This window comes from Mustela erminea, chromosome 20 (genome assembly GCF_009829155.1).
Source record: "Mustela erminea isolate mMusErm1 chromosome 20, mMusErm1.Pri, whole genome shotgun sequence".
Classification (NCBI taxonomy): Eukaryota; Metazoa; Chordata; class Mammalia; order Carnivora; family Mustelidae; genus Mustela; species Mustela erminea.
The window spans coordinates 2755001-2770110 of NC_045633.1; the positions used below are offsets into that span (position 1 = coordinate 2755001).

General features: G+C 47.1%; 1 protein-coding gene across 5 annotated transcripts in view; it reads left to right on the top strand.

Moving 5' to 3' along the window:
* Nucleotides 1-15110, top strand: part of LOC116581393 — a 99639-nt gene that overhangs the window by 24811 nt on the left and 59718 nt on the right. The window lies entirely within an intron of this gene.

Here is a 15110-nt window from a genome sequence, read left to right on the forward strand (position 1 = left end):
AAGCCATTTTCAGTCAATTATTTGCTTCTGAAAAATCCTGATAGTTCTATTCAGTCACCCCTTGTTCTTCATTACCACCCTCCCCCTCTTCATTATCATTATCGTAGTTTTTCCTGTATGCTTGGCTGCTGGGAGGGGAGAAGTTCTCTCTAATGGGCTTCTTTCTCCTCCTTCAGTAACTATCAGAGAATAGACCGGCTATTGATAAAGCAAGTGCTCTGCCAGCACTTAGGCCTCTCGAAGGTCCTGCATTCCCTTTATCTCATTGGGTCTTTGCTACAACCTAGTGAGATGGATTTTAGCTGGGACCATTACTTCCTTCAAGCACGAAGAGGGTGATGTTTGGCTGGGAGTGACTTGCCCTAGGTCACCCAGGTCCTGGAGAGGCAGACATTCAAACTCAGATCTCCAGACTTCTGATTTAATACCATGAAGCACAGTGGCCTCTTAGTTGCCAACACTGGGTGGTGGTGTTAGATTTTTCCTTTCTCCTTTCCAAGAGGGAGCAACAGCATGGCATCTGGGTGGTGATTTAGAGGTATTGGCTCTCCCACACCCCCCTCTTTTATATCCATGACCAATAGGTCCTGCCTTGGGGACCCACCTAGAGAGAACACACCTGGATGTTTAAACTTAGGGACCTGAATGTTCAGCTTCTTGAGTCACAGAAATCTTGCCTCCCGGTCTCCACAGTAGAGTGGCTGGGTCACAACCAGGTGGATTTCCAGGCCACCAGGGATGTCTGAGCCATTTGAAGGACAGAGGGCGGAGTGTCGTTGGTCTGGGCCAGGGTAGTACATGTAAGGAACAGCCTGGAAAGAGCGATCATCTTAGGTGACGCCACAGTAACTCTAGCTCTCCAGTGACACCAAGAAAGGGACCTGGTACCAGTTCAGCCCCCTCTGCTCCCCCAGCTCCACTGTCTTCAAGCCCTATCCGTACCCCTCAAGCCCCCACCGACCAAAGATGGCCTCCCTGTCTGCCTCATGGAGAAAATACAAAACAGCAGATGCCAGGGACCTGTCAGCTCACATCCTTCCCTGAGACTTGGCACGACATGTCTGGAGGACCTGGCCTTCATCCTTGTCGTCGTCAGCATCAGCTCCCGCACTAGCATCAGCAGTAAGGAGACGGTCAGGAGCGGCCGTTCATCGAGAACCATCTGCCTGGTGCACGGCTGGGCACTTTACGCATTGACTTCTCACGGCTCCACCGAATTTCTCCGTTTACCGAGGAGCGAGCTGAAGCCAAAGGGTGAGCGGCCTGCTGGGAGTCACACGCTCCTTCCTGCAGACACCAGGAGTGTAAGGCCAGGCCCTTCGGACTCTTGAGTCTGAGTTTTCTGTCACCTCTCCAAATAGAGGCAGAAGTTGTCTCCGATTGATCAATTGATGAATCCGTTCACAGAATCAGATTCCAACCCCTGGGCACCTACATCTCACATCCCTAATGCCCACCCTCAGGAATGGGACCATGAAAGACAAACTGGGTCCTTCCTCAAGGTGACACTGAAAACAGGGAGTCATCATGCCAGACTGTCCTGGGGAGGACCGTCCTGAGGGTGACATGGGACAATGGAGATGTCAGGGAAGGAGCATCCTGAATGAAGGCTGAACAAGGAGTCCAGGAAGACCAGAGGCTCTCCTCCTTGCAAGGGAGGGACGGGGCCACGCTCACCTTTTCGTAGAATGAGCTGGTTTCCAACTCCCAGTGGGACTAGCTATGCCCAATCCCAACTTTCTAGGGCTCTTCCCAGCGAACTCCAGAATTCCCAAGCCCAGTCAGTATTCCCCACTGCCAAGGTCATTCTAATGCTTATCCAGGAGAAGGGACAGTCTAAGGGGCAGGGTCTTTCCAGCAAAACATATCTGGACTGAGGGTCCAGCCAAGCAGCCTGGTGTGGCATGCGTCTGTCTATGGACACAAGAGGACCAGAGACTCTTGTCCCCTCTCATTGGCCCTGGTTTCTGAGCCTCCAATAAGGCCATTCTGTGCGACACTGTGAAATTCCTTACAAGGCCCCCCCACCCCCTGCCCCGCACACCCAGACAGCGACCACCATGGGACCTGCCTTACTGATGGTGACGAGGCTGTGAGCCCTCCATTGGCAACATGCACCAACCATCACTGTGTCATCGTGATTGGGATTGTCATCTTCACTGTGAGCGTGGTCATCACCTCCTGTCACAGCCAAGGATTGCACTGCCCTCCCCTCTGCATCCCCACCGCTCCCCTGCCTTGGGGATCCCTGAGCCTGGAGAGTGGCTGGCAGGAGCGCTTTAAGAAACAGGCCCTCGCGCTTCGGTGAGGCATCAAGGAAATGTCAGAGACCGTGAATGTAATGTATCCTGTCAATCAGGCCTCAGACCGCAGACTGGCAAGGCCCATCGACTGAGGCCTGAGAAGATTTATTTTGTATCACTTAATTGCCCTTTGTGCTTTGTAAACATAAAGGTTGCTGCTTATGGTCTGACAGCTTGAGTAGCCTTTTTCTGATCAGAAAAAAAGATGACATTTGGGCACATCTTTCCCTCACTCCTCATAGTCCCACCCCCCTTGCCTTGCACAAACAAGCCAGGGGTCCAGAACATCCCCAGCACTGGTACCAGGCAGACCGTGACCTCGGGCGAGCGGCTGCTCCTTCCCGGCCTCAGTTTCTCCTTCTATGAAATGGGGGTGGTAATCAGATGTACCTCGAGGGGGTGTTGAGAACATTCACTGAGGCAGTGCAGGGGAGTGACAGCAAGCCAGGCCTAGGACCCAGAGCCCTCGGTTCCTGTCCCAACTCTGCCACTTGCCAGCTATGCGACTTAACCTCACTATGCCTCGGTTTCCTGCTTTGTCCGAAAAGGATGCCAGTAAGAGTGCCTGTTGCACAAGGTTATTTGGAGGATTGAATGAGTTATAGCCTCAAAGCCTCGAGAAGAGTGTCGGGCACACGGTAGGGGTAAGACAGTGGGAATTGCTTAAATTAGCATAAACCACATGCTTAGCTCAAGCTTCACACACAGTAGGGATGATGACTATTTTCTTCCAAGAGACTCCTCAAGGAGCACTTTATCTGTTAGCCTGCAGCCATTTGGAGATTTCCTGTAAAGTACAGGATTCTGGGTTCTCTTGAGAAGCTGGCATCGCTGGGCCACATTTCTGCTCAACAGCAATGACGGGGCTGAGTAGTGATGCTCACCATTACCACGAGACTCTGGGCATTTTTGTCTCCCAGCATCCAGCCATAGGCCACTGGGGGATGTTCTCACTCGCAGAGGCTGTGGCTGCATCCCAGATCTTTTCTCCCAAGATGCCCATCAAGGTGGAGCACAGGAAATCCCTCATCCTGCGAGGAGGAGCTTTTACCTTCGACCGAGAGAAGGGATGCTGTGGCAGTGGTTTTCTGACCAACCCCACCCACCACCCTTGGGCCACACGGGGCCTGCTAATTTCCCTGAAAGGTTGCACATCAATTTTTCTGAGTCAAGTTTATTGAGAATCCTCACGTGGCTGCTTTTCACATGTGCCCAAATGTTAGCCATTTAATTACTAGGTGATCTAAGTTCTTAAAATATCTACGTGTCAACACGAGACTTCATTAATATGCTTTTCATTTTTGAATATAGTTGAAAAATCATAAGCTGTAAATATATACGCATACGTGCATATTTTCCACATCAGTTGTTCTTGTCTGTGCCTCAAAAATTTACTCACCGCAGTTCTACCTTCCTGGTTTATATCCCCTATCTTGTTGGAAACAATTGGCCTGACCGTAGAATAGTCTATAAGCAAATCTCCAACAATGTGAACCTATAGAATCATTTCTAGGACTCACTTCCTCCCTGAAAAAAAGAGAGACGTTTCCTTAGCAGAAAAGATCTTGTGTAAGTTCGGCAGGTGTTGGATCAGTAATAGAAATCACTAAAGAGGGCTGGGTGTGTGGTAATAGGGAGGGGTGAGGAGTGTGGCAAACGAGCACACACGCATCGTCTAAAAGAGGCAGCTGAAACTGCTGCAGCCAGTAGTTAACAGGCAAGAATGGGAGCGAAGAGTAACCAGATAATTCAATTTTCAAAGAGAGATCAGCACTTGATTTTTTTAAGTCAATCTTCCAATTTTTTAAACATTGGCAATTAACAAATGTGGGAAAAAACAACCCCACTCTGTGAGCCAAGTGAAACACATCTGTGAGATCACTCTGGGCTCAGATGTACCATCTCTGCGGTGCAGACCATTAGCAATGGACTTGGAATATGGAGTCTGAAAGCCCAGGGCTGGACTCCTAATTTTGTCATTTGCTTGCCGATCGACTCTGACTGCCGGCATCATTAAAACCATCTGGAACTTCAGGTTCTTTATCAGTGAAAAGAAGACGTGACTACTTGCCTAAAAGAGTTAGCATTGAAGATTCAATGAGAAAATTCTTATACAAAGCTTGATGTGCTGCCAGCAACGAGTCAACGCCCAGAAAATAACTTGTGGCTGTTGGAAGCTTCCTCTGTGAGAGGCACGTGCTTTTTCACTGGGGATCGGTGAGCCAGCTTTTGCTGTGGCCGTAGTACTGGATTATGGCTAATCAAAACTTGGACATGGTTTGAGCTCAGTCATTTCCAAATTCTTTTCTGGTAGCATCTCCTTTCTCCCCCGCAAAAATTGATTTCTTGAGGGCCGAGTACACTGACCTCCTGGGCTTTCGCCCCAGCTTCCCTTCCCCCCACCCTGCCACCCCGCCCAGTGGAGAAATGGAAATATTGCTGTTTGCTGTGCACTCAGCTGAGCTGCAAATTAATTCTGGGAAGACCAAATGGGGATGGGGTAGGGGACGCGATGTGGCATCACATACGGAGTCAAAGAGGCCCGGGGCAGGGGCTGCAGTTTGCCAAGTCCTTCCTTGGCATGAAATGAGCAGTCAGCAGAAGGTGTTTTATACACTGCCCCGAATCCCTGTGAATTAGTCTGCTATTAGCATGAAAAATATTAAGCAATAAACAGTTGCGATATTTAACACTCTCTACAGAGGCCCATTGCCACAGGCGTAACCAATGCAGACCGCGTTAATGAGCAGTGGGGAGCCGTGCAGCAAGAAAGGATGGGGTTGGCTCTGGCAGAAAGCAGGCTCTGGGCACCTTGCAAACAAAACATGGCAGGCAGAAGATGTGCAGGGCACATGTGGAGGCTTGCACTTATAGGCATGCCTCCGACACGGACCACCTGCACACACAAACACAAATCACGGACACGCACGTGTCCACATGCAAACACACATGTAGTAAACATTTATGCGCCAGCACACACACATGGTCAAAAAGTTCCACATGCCAAGGAAAATGCACACACACATAAATTCACATTGTATGCCCTCAAATACCCCCAATTTGTCCTTGGCCTTACACATAGACCCAAGTGCACGGTCACATGCATACATCAGTGCATGTGGACACACACACACGCACACATGCACACAAGCACTAGCTGGTCTTTCAGTGCTGAGTATCTTGGTTTGGCCTGACCTGAGAGCAGAACCCATTTCTTGTCCATTTGGACTAGACAGTGGGTCAAGGGATGACTTTCCTCAGGAATTGCCAACCTTGGTGACAGCTTCCCGTGATGGATTTTTAGGGGTGCAAGATTCGGAACCGTCAGAACAATACCTATGTGGATCTAAGGGTATAGATATTTAGGCTAAAAGAATATAAACAACCAGTAGAGTGTTTTTGTTTATTTATTTATTTTAGATTTTATTTATTTATTTGCCAGAGAGCAAGAGCACAAGTAGGTAGAGCAGCAGGCAGAGGTAGAGGGAGAAGCAGGCTCCCTGCTGAGCAGAGAGCCCGATGCGGGACTCGATTCCAGGACCCCAGAGATCATGACCTGAGCTGGAGGTAGATGTTCAACTGACTGAGCCACCCAGGCATTCCCAACCAGTGGAGTTTTGAAGAATCCTTTAAATGACCTGAGACTGGGTTGGACTCTAACACTCTTGCTTCCCTAGGCTCCTACGCAGTGATGAGATCAAAAACTTCCCATGGCTCCCTCTTGCCTTGAGATGCAGCCCAGACTCATGAACTTTGTTTTTGCATTCCTTCACTACTGGTTCTAATCCAACCTAGCTACTCTTCCTTATGCACGCGATTCTCCAGATATCTGGTACAATTTTCTCTTTCCTGAAAACATCCTATTCTTTCATTTCTCCATGCCTTAGCACATTGTCTGACATCTGCCTGGCAGGCCCTTTATACTCCCTTCTCGTTTTTCAAAGCCCAGAAAAAGTGTCATTTCTGGAAGTACTTCTACTTGACTTACCAAGCCAAGTGCATTCACTTATTACGAGTCTTTATTATTAGGCACTGTGCTGGGGATTTAGAGATGAGTGTGACATAGCTCAGGCCCAGGTGGATCCCAGAATTAGCTAGTGTGGCACTTTAAATAATGCATTTGAAAGTATTTCCATGCCTGTGTTCTTCCCCAAGCAATGGGCTTCCTGAAGTCCAGGACTGTGCCTTTTATCACCATACCACTGGTGCCTTGCCAGTGTCTGGCTGTTGTAGGCACATGACGGGTTCTCCTTGAGCAAAGGAGGACTCTAGTCCTCCTGTAAGTAAGCTCGTTGGTGTTAAGTCTTGTAGTGAGGGAAGCAGGAGGTGTTCTCATGGACCTGTTTCTTATGGAAGATTTTTAAGTCCTACGCGGCAATCGCTCTGGTTAGCAAGATGAGAAAGAGCAGTCCTCGGGACTTCTACATTCCATCAGGCTTCTATAAGCCAGGAAATGTGTGGGACCAGGCTGAATGGGGCAGTGGGAGCAGGGATGGAGACAAGTGGACTGAAAGGGACAGCAGTCAGGATAAGGGGGTATGTGGGTGGGGTCTGATAGAGAAGGAGGAAGGGACAGGCTTGGCTGTGTGCTTGGATCACTGAATGGGTGGAGGTTTCATCCCTGAGATGGGGAGTACCGGAGGAGCAGGTTTGGGAAGGAAAGGCCGCATTTGAGAGGATGAGGCATTGCCCAAGTGATTACCAGGAAAAATTGGTAGAGAAGTAGGAACATGGGATAGGGCAGGGAAGGAGGCAAGCAATGATGTGGTGAGTAGCGAAGTCCAGGGTCACTGTGGCTTAGATCTGGAGACAGTGGAGGTCACACTTCAGAGCTGTCCCTGTCATGCAGGTGCAACACTTGCATCTGTCAGTCACGGGTTAAAAACAGCCCCTGGTGGAGACATAAACCCCGGGTGCTTCTGGTCCCACATGCATATGGGAAAAGCAGCTTCCCACATCCCTCTGACAGAGCAGCCCATGTGCTATCTCTCCAGGAGAATCATGTCTTTGAAACATGATGCAAGAAGTATTTTGGGAAAGAGAGAGTGACCAACTGAGCCTCATTTTATAGAGCAGTGGAATCAGAGGATGTGGCAAGATGGAGGGGGTGGTTGGTGGTAGGCGCAGCTTGAGATGGTCCATTGGGGAGGAAGTAGAAAAGGATGGATCCAGAAGCCAAGGCGATGAGGACACATAGCACTTTCAAGGGTCTTCCTATAGGAAGCTGAGCTCTGCAGTCTAGCGAGTTTCTGTTGACACAAGAGCTATTTCAGCATGTTCTACGCTGATAGGAATGACGGCCGTCTGGAGAGTCTGGAACTCAGGGCATAGTTCTGAGCAGGAGATAGAAGTTTGAGAATTATCAGTGAGGTGATGGAACCTCCAATAACAGAAAAGAAAAGCAATCCCTATTGCCACAGCCCACTCCTGGGGCTAGGGGTGAAGAAAGTCCCAATGTGGAAGAGGTTGGCTTTGATGAAGGAGGATGTGTTGGCCAATGTTGTGGTTTTCATCAGGTATATAGATAAAATTAATGCTCTTGGACAGGAGGTGAGATCTCAGGAAATTCTGTAGGCTGAGAAGCGAAGTAGACACAGGTAGACTAAAGTCTCTTGTATGTACCCCTATTTTCTAGACATGTGACGTGGGGATACTGATAACATCCCTACTTACTTTGTGAGCTGCTGGTAGATAAATTTGGGAAGGGCCCATCCTGTATCCTTTTCTGAGAAGCTCAGAGAAGGGAAGTGTCCTGCTCTTCCCAGGGATTGCTGGCAGAGCTGCTACTTGAGTTACTGAATACTTACCTGGTCGGGGAGATAGCATGATCCCCAAGGAGGACGCGATGTGGGTCCTTTCGATTCTGCAGCATTCCCATGGTGGTGCAGCAGGAGCAGAAGGCAGCATCCCTGGTGTATAAAATGAGACTGGTGTATAAATAGGACAAGTTCAGGTGTAGGCTATGTAGCATCATCTAGTTGGTTTTAAGAGGTGATGTCTAGGTTAGCCCACTGCCTCTGGATGAGGCTAGCCCTCCTGATGACCTTTCTCATTGGGACCTAGGGCAGGACAGGTCCCAGCTAGTCATATGAAGATGGAGGCAGTCAATGTACTGGATGAAGGTGCCAGGCCTCATCTGAGGGTGAGAATTACCTGGGATAAGGACTCATGTCTGATATTAGACCTTCTCTACAGCAGAAGGTTCTATGTCCAAGTAGGGGCAAATACGCTTGGGGAATCTATGGCCTGATTAAACAGCACAGCCAAATAAATGGGGGAATCCAACAACATCAGGCATCTGGTCCAGGCTGAGTATATGATTAGTTCCAAAGAATTTAGGTTAGGCCTGTAGAGTGGGAGCCTCTTTAGAAACTTGTAGACCATTTCCGTTGGCATATGTCTTCCAGTCTTAACGAACAGTTCTCTGAACCCATTGTCTGGCACAAAGAGTGACTAGGAGAATTACTTCTTATGACTAGTGCTTAAGGCATGAGGGGATGGTCACTCATTGTCAATGTAACTTAGGGGAAAGAGCCCAAGTTTTAAAGATATATCTGGGTTTGTGTGACTGCGCATAAGTGATAGGGCATTTCTCAACTCCCATCTCATCCACGAAGTGGGAAGCATGTCAAATATGACCCTAGGGATGCTGGGGGTATTAAGTGAGATAATACATGTAAAGCTCTTAGCAGGTGCCAAGCATAGAATAAGCACTCAATATGTTAATGACCATGGAGATAAGGGTCTTCCAAACACAGGGGCAGTCGTTTACTTAAAGGAGATTAGGGCAACAACCACAACTTGGCCAAACCTTCCCCCGTGAGGCTGATGAGACTAGAACACAAACATGGTCAAGGAACGCTGCCTTCTTTGCTCACCTTGTCAGAGGCAATGAATGGAAAGAAGCACATCGGGTCCCGTGCTCACAACTTCATTACTATTCCAAACAGCACGCTCATGGTCTGATTCTGCCAGACCCTTCAACTGCTCACTGTCTCAGGCAGAAGCAAGTACCAAATCCTTAATCTGACATTAAAATCTCTTCGTGACCTAGAGTCCTACTTACCTTTCCACCATCGTCTCGTGATATTTAAGTTTTGTTCACTCGGCTCTTGCTACCTTGCTGTTCTTGCATTCAGTCTCCAAAGCCCTGCTCTGTCCTGCCTCTGCCATGCTACTTGGCATTTCCCGCACTCTTGCCTGAAACTCCCACCTATTTCCCTCCGACCTGATCCCTCTCTCCTAGGCCAACTCCTCCTAGCACTTTGGGTCTTGGCTTACTGACACATCTTTGGGGAGGGCTTATCTGATTTTATGGACTACTATTATATGTTCCTTTAGCACCTGGACGTTCGTCTTAGCACATGTGCAGTTGAAGTTAATTACTTATAGGGATCATTATTTATTTAGATTCTCTCTGTCTCTCTTTCTGGTCTTAAACTCCATGAGGATAGACAGTGTATTTCTTGGGTGGGGCGGGGGGGGGGGGGGAGAAGAGGTGCCCTATGCCAGAAATCTAAAAAGTAAAACAATGGCAAGGATTCTTGCCTTTTATGTATCCAGACACCATCTCTCCATCCACTCATCTTCTCATCCATGCATCCAACCATGTATCCATCCACCCATCCCTCACCCACCCCATCCATCACCCATCCATCCATCTACCCATGTATCCACCTACTCATCCCTCCACCCAACCACCCATCCATCCAACCATGTATATCCATCCACCCAACCACCCATCCATCCGTCCACCCATCCACCCACTTTATCTAGTCGTTCATTCAAGATGACAGACATTTTGAAGAGTCAGTAAGTATCAGATCCTTGTTAACTACCACGGAGGTTCATTTACACATTCTTTGAGTCTGCTGCTCTTTCAAAATATATAGGAAATGCACTTCTTTGGCATCACAGGACAAGCGGGCAGATATCTGAGTCCTATCTGAAGGAGAATATTGGAATGTCAAGAGACGAGTTTAAAATGTGTTTTCAGTCAAGAGGCAGGGAGCAGGGTGGGATACAGAGCTAAATAAGTTGTACGGGAACCTGTGAAAGTTTAGTGGAGGAGAAGCTTCTGGCAAAGGCAGGCAGCCTGACCAGCACCAGAGCTGGGTGATGGGGGGCTTGTTAAGCCCTGCAGGGGGCAGTGGGCAATAGCGTATAATGTATAGATTACCCATAGTGCAGTGAGCGAGCCAGTTCATTCCCAGGGGCTGGGCCAGGGCAGCGGCACTTAAGGTTCCGCATGGCAACATGGTGGTGGTGACTAAGATCACTTTTTAGTCTCAGCCCCCTGACTCTGTTTCTGCCTGTTTCCTTCATTAGGATGTAAGCCCAGATCATTTTGGCTGGAGCCCTGATACCTTCCACGGACTCCATCCTCTGACCCCCTAAAGTGACTCTCGAGCACCTTCAGTGTGCTGAGCATCCCCGTTACGTCTCCTTCTACCTGGGGGGCCCCAGGACACCCTGCATGAAGCTTGAGTTCACCACTAGCCCCTGACCCAGCTTGCTCTCAGGTGTGCCCCCAATTCCTTACTTCTCCCCATGATTCCTACCATTTGGAGGATTGAGTTACCATTAATAAAGGGCTTCTGACAGTGCCTGGTGTGTGGCACTAAGCACTATTATTCCCATAGCTGTTGTCATTCATCTGCAAGATAGTGCTGTATAGTGCTTGTCCGAGATCGTAAGACCTAAGTCTCTCCAGGGCCTGTAACTAACTTATATGTGATCTTACAAGCCCCCTAAGGCCTCTGGATGGCAGCTTCCCTGCCTGAAGTCACCCCAGAGGCCCTCTTAAACTACAACTTGCCCTGTTTCCATAGGCCTGATTCTCAAAATACTAGAATGATGTATCAGCGGTTCAACCCTTCCATACATCACCCTGTTCTCCTCGTGACAAGTGTCCTCCTTAATGCCCATCACCTGTTTTCTCCATCCCCCCACCAGCCTCCCTTCTGGTGACCATCAGTCTGTTCTCTTTAGTTCACAGTCTGTTTCTTGGTCTGTCGTGCTCTCCCCCCCCCTTGCTCTTATTTTGTTTGTTTCTTAAATTCCATACGTGAGTGAATTCATACGGTATTTGTCTTTCCTTGACTGGCTTATTTGTCTTAGCATAATACTCTCTGGCTCCGTCCATGTTGTTGCAAATGACAGGCTCTCATTCCTTTTTATGGCTGTATAGTATTCCACTGAATACACATACCACCTCTTCGTTATCCACTCATCTACCGATGGACACTTAGGCTGCTTCCATGTCTTGGCTATTGTAGGTAATGCTGCTATAAACAGGGGTGCATGTATGCCTTTGAATTTGTGTTTTTGTATTCTTTGTGTAAATACCCAGTAGCATGATTGCTGGATTATAGGGTAGCTCTTTTTTTAACTTTTTGAGGAACCTCCATACTGTTTTTCCCAGTGGCTGCCCCAGTTTGCATTCCCAACAGTGCACGAGGGTTCTCTTTCTCCGCATCCTTGTCACATACCTGTTGTTTCTCCTTTTACTCTCTAATTCTATGCTTGTAATTAAAATTTTTCCTCCAGCTTTATTGGGATATAACTGACATAGAGACATTGTCTTTTATCTAAAAGAAGGAGGGAGTGGGTGCAGAGTAGGGAAAACACTAGATTTCTATAAAGAGGGCACATGAGGGGCAGCCTGCCCTGCCATAGTTCCACCTTTTAGAAACTTCCTTCACTGGATTCCTTGAAGGTGATACTCCTTTTCCCAGTTTCCCTTCTTTAACCAGACACCTCCTTACCCTTATCAGCTTGAGAATTGGACAGGGGTGAACATAGCCTCCTCTCTATAGGAAGAGCTCTCTGTTCTTCTTCTGTGCTCCCACAGTGCCATGCACTGATCTACAACACAGAGCCCGCGATGATGTAATGCCAAGACTCATCTCCGTGCCTGCCTCCTCCACTAAATTGTGAGCCCCGGAGGGCAGTGACTATGGGATTTATCTTTGTGGCTCCAGTGCCTGGAGTAGTTGCAGTGCATAGTAGGCACTTAATAAATGTTCCTTGCATTAAAAAGATTCAATCAAGCTGCAATTTATCTCCGCCTTGCCAGTGCCCCCAATCACACATCATTTCCCTGTGTCCTAGAGGATGCTGGGAAGATCAATGCAACCAAGGCCCGGGAGAGGAAGGCAGCCAGTGAATACAAGGTTTTGTTATTAGTGGTGTATTGCTTATTAAGAGACCCTGGCACATTGCGTCTGCCGGGGGCCGGGTGGGAGAATCGGAAAGTCGTGATCAGAATGCCAAAGTGGCTAAAAGTTCTGTTGGCAAACGCGAAGACCTCAGCTACAAAGCCCATAATTTACATTGGATTAGCAGGTGAAAGATGATGTGACCATTGCAACAATCCCTTCTTGGCGTATGAACATCTCATTTATAAAAATATTGATTCCACTTCTTTGGACATAATTGATTAATTATATTTTGGGAGAGAAAAATCGTTTCCAGGTCTCTGCAGGGTTCGCCTGGTCTCATCTCGCAATGTCCCGTTCCCCCCCGACACACACTGCCTGACTGCTGAATAACCTTATTTTTCAAGACCGCAGCTTGTCCCTCTCTGCAAGTGGGGGGCCATGGAGTCTACAAGAAAATGCAAAGAATCTGTCTTTGTGAACGCCTTAGGTGGACTACAGAAAGAAATGGTCAAGGATAGAATATCACAGTTGTAATCTTAGGAGTGGAAAGCATCCCAGAAATGAACTCAGAGGTCCTTGACCTTCAAATCTTATAACCCGTCATTCACTGCATCTTAGTTGGGGGGGATAGACCAGGAAAGCAGAAAATCTGAAACACATTAAAATTCTACTTTCCCTGTCCTGAAAAGCCCAGTATATGTTCTCTATGGAAAATTAGAACAGTGCAGAACAAAGAAGAAAATAAAAATGATCTCCCATTATCCTGTCACATTAAAAAAAAATTGCTGTTAATATTTTAAAGTATGTATTTTCAGTAATTTTGTTTTACAATATTGAAATTATTCTCTACATATTACTTTGTAGAGGCTGGTCTTTCATTCATTATAAAACGTGGTGATTTCTCCTTGCTATTGCCTTTTACAGCACAATTTTTAATGGATGGCTATAGTTTTATATGTACGTATGTATAATAATGTCTTTGTTTCCTCACTGTTGGATTTTTAGGATGTCTCTAGTTTCCTTGTTTTGCTATTAAAAGTAACGGTGCAATTAGCACTGTGATGTATAAAGCTTTGCATATATCTCTAGATGCTACCTTGGGCCATATTTCCTAGAGAGTGAGTTCTTGGAGCAAAGGCTGTTCATATTTCCAGGGTTTTGATGTAAGTTTAAAACTGTCTTCCAAAAAGCATACATCAATTTATACTTCCAGTAGTACTTATTTGCTTGCACTGTGGCCAAGGTGTATTAACACATCATTTGTTTTAAAAATTAAAAAAAAAGGGGAAGGGGGCGCCTGGGTGGCTCAGTGGGTTAAAGCCTCTGCCTTCAGCTCGGGTCATGATCTCAGGGTCCTGGGATCGAGCACCACATCGGGCTCTCTGCTCAGCAGGGAGCCTGCTTCCCCCTCTCTCTCTCTGCCTGCCTCTCTGCCTGCCTGTGATCTCTGTCTGTCAAATAAATAAATAAAATCTTTAAAAAAAAAAAAGGGAAGGAAGGAAGAAAGGGAGGAGAAAAAGAAAGTCGCCAACTTCATAGTCAAAGTAAAGGGTCCCATTTGTCTTTGCTTCTTATTATAAATAGCTTTTGAGATCTCATTCGCCCATTTAACATGCACCATTCAGTATTTTTAGTATTTTCTCAAGGTTGTGCAACCACCATCGCCATCTCACTTCAGAACATTTTGGTCCGTCAGAAAGAAGCCCTGAGCCCGTCGGAGGCACTTCCTTTCCTCTCCTCCTAAGACAAGCACTGATCCATTGCTGGCTTCTTGAGATTTGCCTGCTCTGAACATTTTCTATAAATCCATTTCATACATGTTCTGGACTCGTACGGTAGATGGTCTTTTGTGACTGGACTTTCTCCACTGAGTGTTGTGCTTTCCAGGTTCACCCGTACAGTAGCATGAATCAGTCCTTCACTCCTTTTGCTTATGGCTGAATTAATATCCTACTGCATGGACGCACCACATTTTATTTCCTCCTTCAGTCGTTGATGGGCATCTGGGTTGTTTCCACTTTTTGCCTGTTAACGAATAGTGTCCCTGGGAACATTCGTAGATGCACTTCTCTGTGGAAGCTTGTTTTCATTTCTCTTGGGTCTGCACCTATGAATGGGATTGGCTGGGTCGGGGGAAGCTCTATGGGTTTAACTTTTTTGGAGAACTACTGACTTCTAGAGCAGCTGCACAGCTGTGCTCCTACCAGCCATGACTCAGGGCTCCCGTTTCTCCACATCATCACCCACATTTACTGTCTTGCCTTTGTGATGACAAGTCATTCCAGTGACTGCGGAGTGGTGTCTCATCATGATTTTCCTTTGTACTTACCTGATGGCTAACGACACAGACTGTCTGTGTCTTCATGTGTTGGTTGGTCATTTTTTTTTATCTTCTTTGAAGTATAACTACTGGATTATTTGCCCATTTTTAAATTGGGTTCTTTGTCTTCTTATTTTTGACTTGTAGAAGTGATTTACATGTTTTGGGTACAAACTTCTATCAGACATACGATTGTCAGTATTTTCTCTAAGTTGTGAATTGTCTTTTCAGTTTGTGGACATTACCCGTTGCAGCACAATTTTAAATTTTCATGAAGTCCATTTTATCTTATGTTTTTTCTTGTGTTTTGGTGTCAGAGCTAGG